We start from the raw sequence: 6,391 nt of genomic DNA, 5'->3' as shown, positions 1-6,391 counted from the left end.
CAGCTCCTTTATGTCACTATTTGAAAGTAGGTTTTGAAAGGTCCAAGAAGGTGGACTAAGCACACAGAATGTTCTCCTGTTCCAGGTCCTTAGAAATGATAGAAACAAACACACACATGCATATGTATACTTATATGCACACACATGTACATACATGTACATATATATGTATATGTATTCAGAGATGAGAGTAGGAATCTTCCCATGGACCATACACTGTAAGGAATCCTGGAAAGAGGAAAAACAGAATCAGACTGAAGAAGGAAAACTCCAATCTGAGATGCTCAGAGAAGATACTCTTGCAAGGGGTTGGAGACAGAGGTAGAGGACCCTCGAAGCAAGGGAGATTTGGCAGCAACTAACGTGCCACATGCCCATCTGGTGGTAGGTGATGGTTCCAGGAGGAAAACCCAGGTCTTTTCTTTCTAATGCCCATATTTCCACCACAGCTTCTTGAATTAGGCACAGGAGACTAGCAGGGCCTACAGAGCATAAAGTGAAATTTGGCTGCTTCTTATTAATTTGAGCTCTGTACTTCTAGCAAACTGTGTTATTCAGGATTATGATTTAAACAATCTACTTTTAAAACATTTTGAAACTAACAGTGACTTCAAATATTTTTTATTGAACTACAGTCTGACTTTTTAATTAAGTGTAAAGTTCCTCATCAAATTTACCACCATAAATGTATGTTTAAATATGTTTAAATGTGTAAGCACATAGGTCTCTCTTTCTCTCTCTCTCTTTTTCTCTCTCTTTTTTTTTTTTTTTTTTTCCTTCCTACCAGGAAGCTCAGAGCAAGTTTTTGTGCTAATCTCCAAACATTAATGTAACAGGTAGAATCTGGTCACTAATATTGAAACCGCCCAAGGGTTTCACCTTGCCCCCTGCCTAGACAGAGCCGATTCATCAAGACAGGGGAATTGTAATAGAGAAAGAAAAACTCACCACAGCTGGCTCTGTGAGAGACCAGAGTTTTATTATTATTCAAATCAGTCTCCCCGAGAGCGTTTGGGGAGCAGAGTTTTTAAGGATAACTGGGTGGGTAGAGGGAAGCCAGTGGGCCAGGAGTGCTGATTGGTCAGAGATGAAATCAGAGGGAATTGAAGCTGTCCTCTTGCTCTGAGTCAGTTCCTGAGTGGGGACCAAAAGATCAGATGGGCCAGTTTATCAGTCTGGGTGGGGCCAGCTGGTCCATCAAGTAGAGAGTTTGCAAAATATCTCAAGCACTGATCTTAGGAGCAGTTTAGGGAGGGTCAGAATCTTGTAGCCTCCAGCTACATGACTCCTAAACTATAATTTCTAATCTTCTAGCTAAGTCGTACAAAGGCAATCTAGTCCCCAGGCAAGAAGGAAGTCTGCTTCGGGAAAGGGCTGTTACTGTCTTTGTTTGAACTATAAACTAAGTTTCTCCCAAAATTAGTTTGGCCTAAGCCCAGCAATGAACAAAGACAGCTTGGAGGTTAAAAGCAAGATGGAGTCGGTTAAGTTAGATCTCTTTCACTGTCTCCGTCATACTTTTGCAAAGACAGTTTCAATATTATAAACAACTTTTGCATGATTTATCATTATCTTTCTTGCTCTGTGGTATAAATAGTAAACAGGCAGGTGGGTGTGATAAAAAGCATAGGCACTGGAGAAAGGAGGCATGAATTTGAACCTGCTCCTTTCTCATTACATGAACTTGGAAAAGAATAATAATCGCTTCCTCATGGGATTTTTGTGGGGACAAGGACTAATATAAATAAAGTCTAGCACAATGTTACGCATGCTGTTTTAAACTGTCTGGTATAGTTTTTGGAATTAGATGGTATAAATCATTAAAAACCATGATAAATTAACTTTTGTTTAACACATTTGTATTACTTAACTGAATAATCTTTAAGGATAAAATCACGCTCTCAGGCCTCATCTGCAGACTTGGAACAAGAACACCTGCACTTGGACAGTTTTGTCACAGTCAGGTGAGGTTGAGTCGGTGCTTGCTTTGAAGAGGAGTTGAGTGTTTAACCTGGGTTTAAATTAATAGGGATATGTCCTGACAGAGGGGAGAGGACATTCTGTCTGAGGAGCACATGAGTGAGAGTGAAAGGCTAGGAAAAAGCTGGAGACAAGAGAAATCAAAGCCATCAACTCAACCAGAATCCCTCCAAGCCCTGCAGAGAAACAACAAGGGAGAGAGGAAATCTCACAGGCTTAGCAGGCAGCAGGTTCCCAGCTCCTGGTCAGCCACTGCTAGTTGTGTGACCCTGGGCAAGGCATGTGACCTTTCCAAACTACCATTTCATCCTGGCAAAATTGGTAAAATAATACCTAACTTAGCATGGAATATTAGAGATGATCTCTGTAAAGTACATAACATGGTAACCTGCCCCCCTAGGAAGTTTAATAAGTAGCTGATTATTAGCTGTTAGTTACCATTTGCTATTATAATCCCCTAACGGCACTGTGAAGCGGATCTCTAATGTAACAAATTAAAACTAGCCAACCATTCAGCCACAGACACTGACGAGCTAGCAAACAAACAACAAACAGAAAACACTGTGTTTTAAAACGTTCATTAAACTGAAAAATTCCTAGAAAGATTGATCAAGGAAAAAACCAGAAAATACAAATTATCAATAACAGACTTAAAGGTCTGTCAGTATAGTTACTACAGCTGTTATTAAAAGATAATACTGGCATATTATTTTAAAAATTACACTAATCAATTTGACAATTTAAGGGAAATGAACAAATTCCTGGAAAAGGCGATTTATGAAAGAACAAGAATAAATACAAAAATCTAAATATATCTATTTATTAAATTTACTTTGAGTTTATCAATCTATTATCTAGTTTACCTATTAAGGAAATTAAATTTGTGATTAAAAACCTTACCACCAAGAAAGCCGATGGCCCAGATAACTTTTACTAATGAGCTTCATCAAACATTCGAGAAAAAAAAATGTATATCAATCTTACACAGTCTTTCAGAAAATCTAAAGCCAGACTAACCCCGATATGGAAATCTGACAGACATTACAAAAAGAAATTTGCAGATTGATATCACTTACGAACATAGATTCAAAGGTCTTTAAATATTAGTAAATAAAAATCTGCAACAAATAAAAGAGATAATACCTCATGACCAAATGAGTATCATCCTAGGAATGCAAGATCAGTTCAATATTCAAAAATTATCCAATGCAATTTGCCACATTAACAGAACAAAGGAGAAAACCATAGAATCACCACCACAGATGCAGCGAAACTTGTGACAAGATTCCACATGCATTCATCACAAACTCTATCAACAGAATAGAAAGGAGCCTCCTCATTAAGACAAAGAGCATCTATGAAAAATCTCCAGCTAACATCATACTTCACGTTAAAATATTGAATGTGCTCCCCTCCATAATCAGGAACAAGACAGGGATGTTCATTCACACCACTTCTAGTTTAGAAATCATTGCACTCAAGAATAACATCATGCCCTGCCTTGTTGGTCAGTCCATCCTCATGAGAAGCAGCTAAAACATCTGAAGTCAGTTGACAAATCAGTCTTTGGGAGAGGAGAAGGAATACTAGTAATTATATCTACAATTCCACTCATGTAAAAGCAACTCCCTACAGATACCCCTATTTGAACTTATCTTGTTGTGAATTTTTTTAAGGGTAGGCACCATTTTCCCAGGTGTATAGATACCAAAGAGGCCAAGTACCTTGCTGAAGGTCATTCAATCAATGACCAGGGGGAGAGAAAGTCAAACCCAGGTCTTCCTGGTGCCATGTTGATCTTCCACCTTCCTAGTCACTCTGCCTAGAGTCTAAGACATCATTATATTTAGATTCAGAAGTCAAACCTGAATGGAATGATTAACACACTCACAATTCTAGCAGAAAGTAAAAAGGATGTACCACTTCCAAATGTATTTAAATAAAGTAGTCAAAAATACATGTCATAGAAATTTGCAGCAGGATTTCCACCATTATGCTAGTGTTGGAGACAAGGATAATAATCTTGCTTTCCCAACTATAGTGAGGCACTTCTATCATGCACCATATACTTACTAGAGAGACTCTGGGAGGAAAAGTATGTCACTCTCCTTCTGGCTTAGACGCTACCTGGAAGCTGTATAAAAACAATGCAGGACCATGTACCTCCACAATAGCCCCTAATATATGATTAATAAAGCAACCAATGAGAGAATACAGTGCAATGATTTCTAAACCATGCCTTCTATAGAGAAACTCAACAAAATGGCCAAAAGAAAGTCTTTTCATAGCCCTATCTTTTCAAATCTCTCTCTCTCTCTCTCTCTCTCTCACACACACACACACACACACATATATACATACCTACACCTATCCTGTTGTTTACTTGCCACTCATAGCCCATACCTTCAAAACTTAAACTTTGACATCACTAGGTACCAAAAATTCTCAGGGTATCGAACCCCAGACCCACAGAGTTAAAGAGAATTCTGTTTGATTTCTAGTCCCCATTTTCTTTTTTCTTTTTTCTTTTTTTTCTTTTTGAGACAGAGTCGCTGTGTTGCCCAGGCTGGAGTGCAGTGGCACAATCTTGGCTCACTGCAACCTCCACCTCCTGAGTTCAAGTGATTCTCCTGCCTCAGCCTCCCCAGTAGCTGGGACTACAGGCACGTGCCACCACACCCAGCTAAGTTTTTATTTTTAGTAGAGACGGAGTTTCACCATGTTGGCCAGGCTGGTCTCAAACTCCTGAGCTCAGGTGATGCACCCACCCCAGCCTCCCAAAGTGCTGGGATTAAAGGCATGAGTCACCACTCCTGGCCTTAGTTCCCATTTTCAAAGTGGACTGCACTAAGGACTTCCTTAGTCCAGGATGAGAAGCCAGCTGTTCACACTATGTGGTAACGAAGTGGTTGATTAAATGACAGCATATTGTGCTATGGGATTCAGATGACTTGCCCACCAGAAGTGAAGTTTTAGGGGACCTGGTAACTAAATATCAGGTAAACAGAATTCATCAACTATTTCTTATGACCTTCAGTAAGTGCAACCAGCGGGAGACACATTCCAATGCAGTTTCCGAGGTGGAAGCAGACAGAAGAAAAATTGGGCTACCACACCATTTCTGTGGATAAGATCAATATGCTGATTTGGCAAGTGTGGGATTCTGACCATTAAAGGGGGTATCCAGTTGGAGGCGGCAAGGTTTTCTTACTCTCAGGGTTCATCCATGTTGGCCAGCGATATGCCAGTGATCACTAGCAGAAGGGCAATGCTTGAAAGTTGACTGCTTCAAAAAGGGGAAATAAGTAAAACCACAGAAATTGGGACTTGAAACATTCCTTAAAAAGTTCCCTGGGAAAGTTTCCATTCTTGCGGGGGCCGTAGAGTGGAATCATTTCAGGAAAGACACATGCTATTCATTGGTCCTTGCACCAGATCTTGGACATCAGTAGCATCACACAATCCATAGCAAACAAAGAAGCAAAACCCACAGTCTCCAGAATCACTGAAAGTAGCAATGCCATATCCTAAATCCTACAAAATGAGAGTAAATATATTGTTCACACTGATTATATAAGGCCTCCCTGTGTTCTCTAAAGAGCTCTATTGTATTCAGCCTGCAAATGTACATCCTAGCTATGGGGAGCTTTAAACACGTAATGGACAGTAATTGCCTTCGTGCAGTTCAAAAGAGTTTTTTGAGGCAATGATACAAATGGCCTATTTTCCTAAAAAAAACAAGCAAATGCAAATCCCAACCTGAGACATTTGCGCTGCTGCCTGCTTATCAGAAACATTCAAACTCAGTCCTAAACACCATCTTAGCTTTTGTCATGTTTTCAGACATTTAAAAAGGAGGAAGGTGCTTTAGAAACTCTCCAGCCCACGCCACCATCAGTCCTCCAGAGTTTACAATAAGGAAACCAAGACCCAGGGAGCGTAATCCATGGCCATCATTACCATGATGTGTCTCCTCCCTCTTCAAATGCTAATTACATGATTTTAATAAGACGTAAATATATCCAGGAAGGCTGCCTCTCTCGTCAATAGGTGTAAGTGACCAATGCTACTCAGTTATGATTAAAAGTAAAATGACAGGTAAAGTGATGTGCCATGTTCCATCACGTGAGAAATGCATTATTTTGGAGGTTGCCACAAATGTATTACAATTTGGATGTTCAGACCAAAGGCAATTTGGAAACAGGAAGTGTTTTCGTGACATGAAACTTTTATGGTGACAGTCCTCGAAGCAATTCACATATCATAGACCAAGTGTTTTTGAAATTATCATTCTATAGGACTGTACTTTGCTGTTTGTTTTTTTGCTTTTTTAGAGACAGGGTCTTCTTTCCTCACCCAGGCTGGAGTGCAGTGGCATGGTCATAGCTCAAACTCCTGGGCTAAAGTGATC

The sequence above is a fragment of the Mandrillus leucophaeus genome, unplaced genomic scaffold (assembly GCF_000951045.1).
Source record: "Mandrillus leucophaeus isolate KB7577 unplaced genomic scaffold, Mleu.le_1.0 Scaffold1042, whole genome shotgun sequence".
Classification (NCBI taxonomy): Eukaryota; Metazoa; Chordata; class Mammalia; order Primates; family Cercopithecidae; genus Mandrillus; species Mandrillus leucophaeus.
This window is presented reverse-complemented; position numbering follows the sequence as displayed.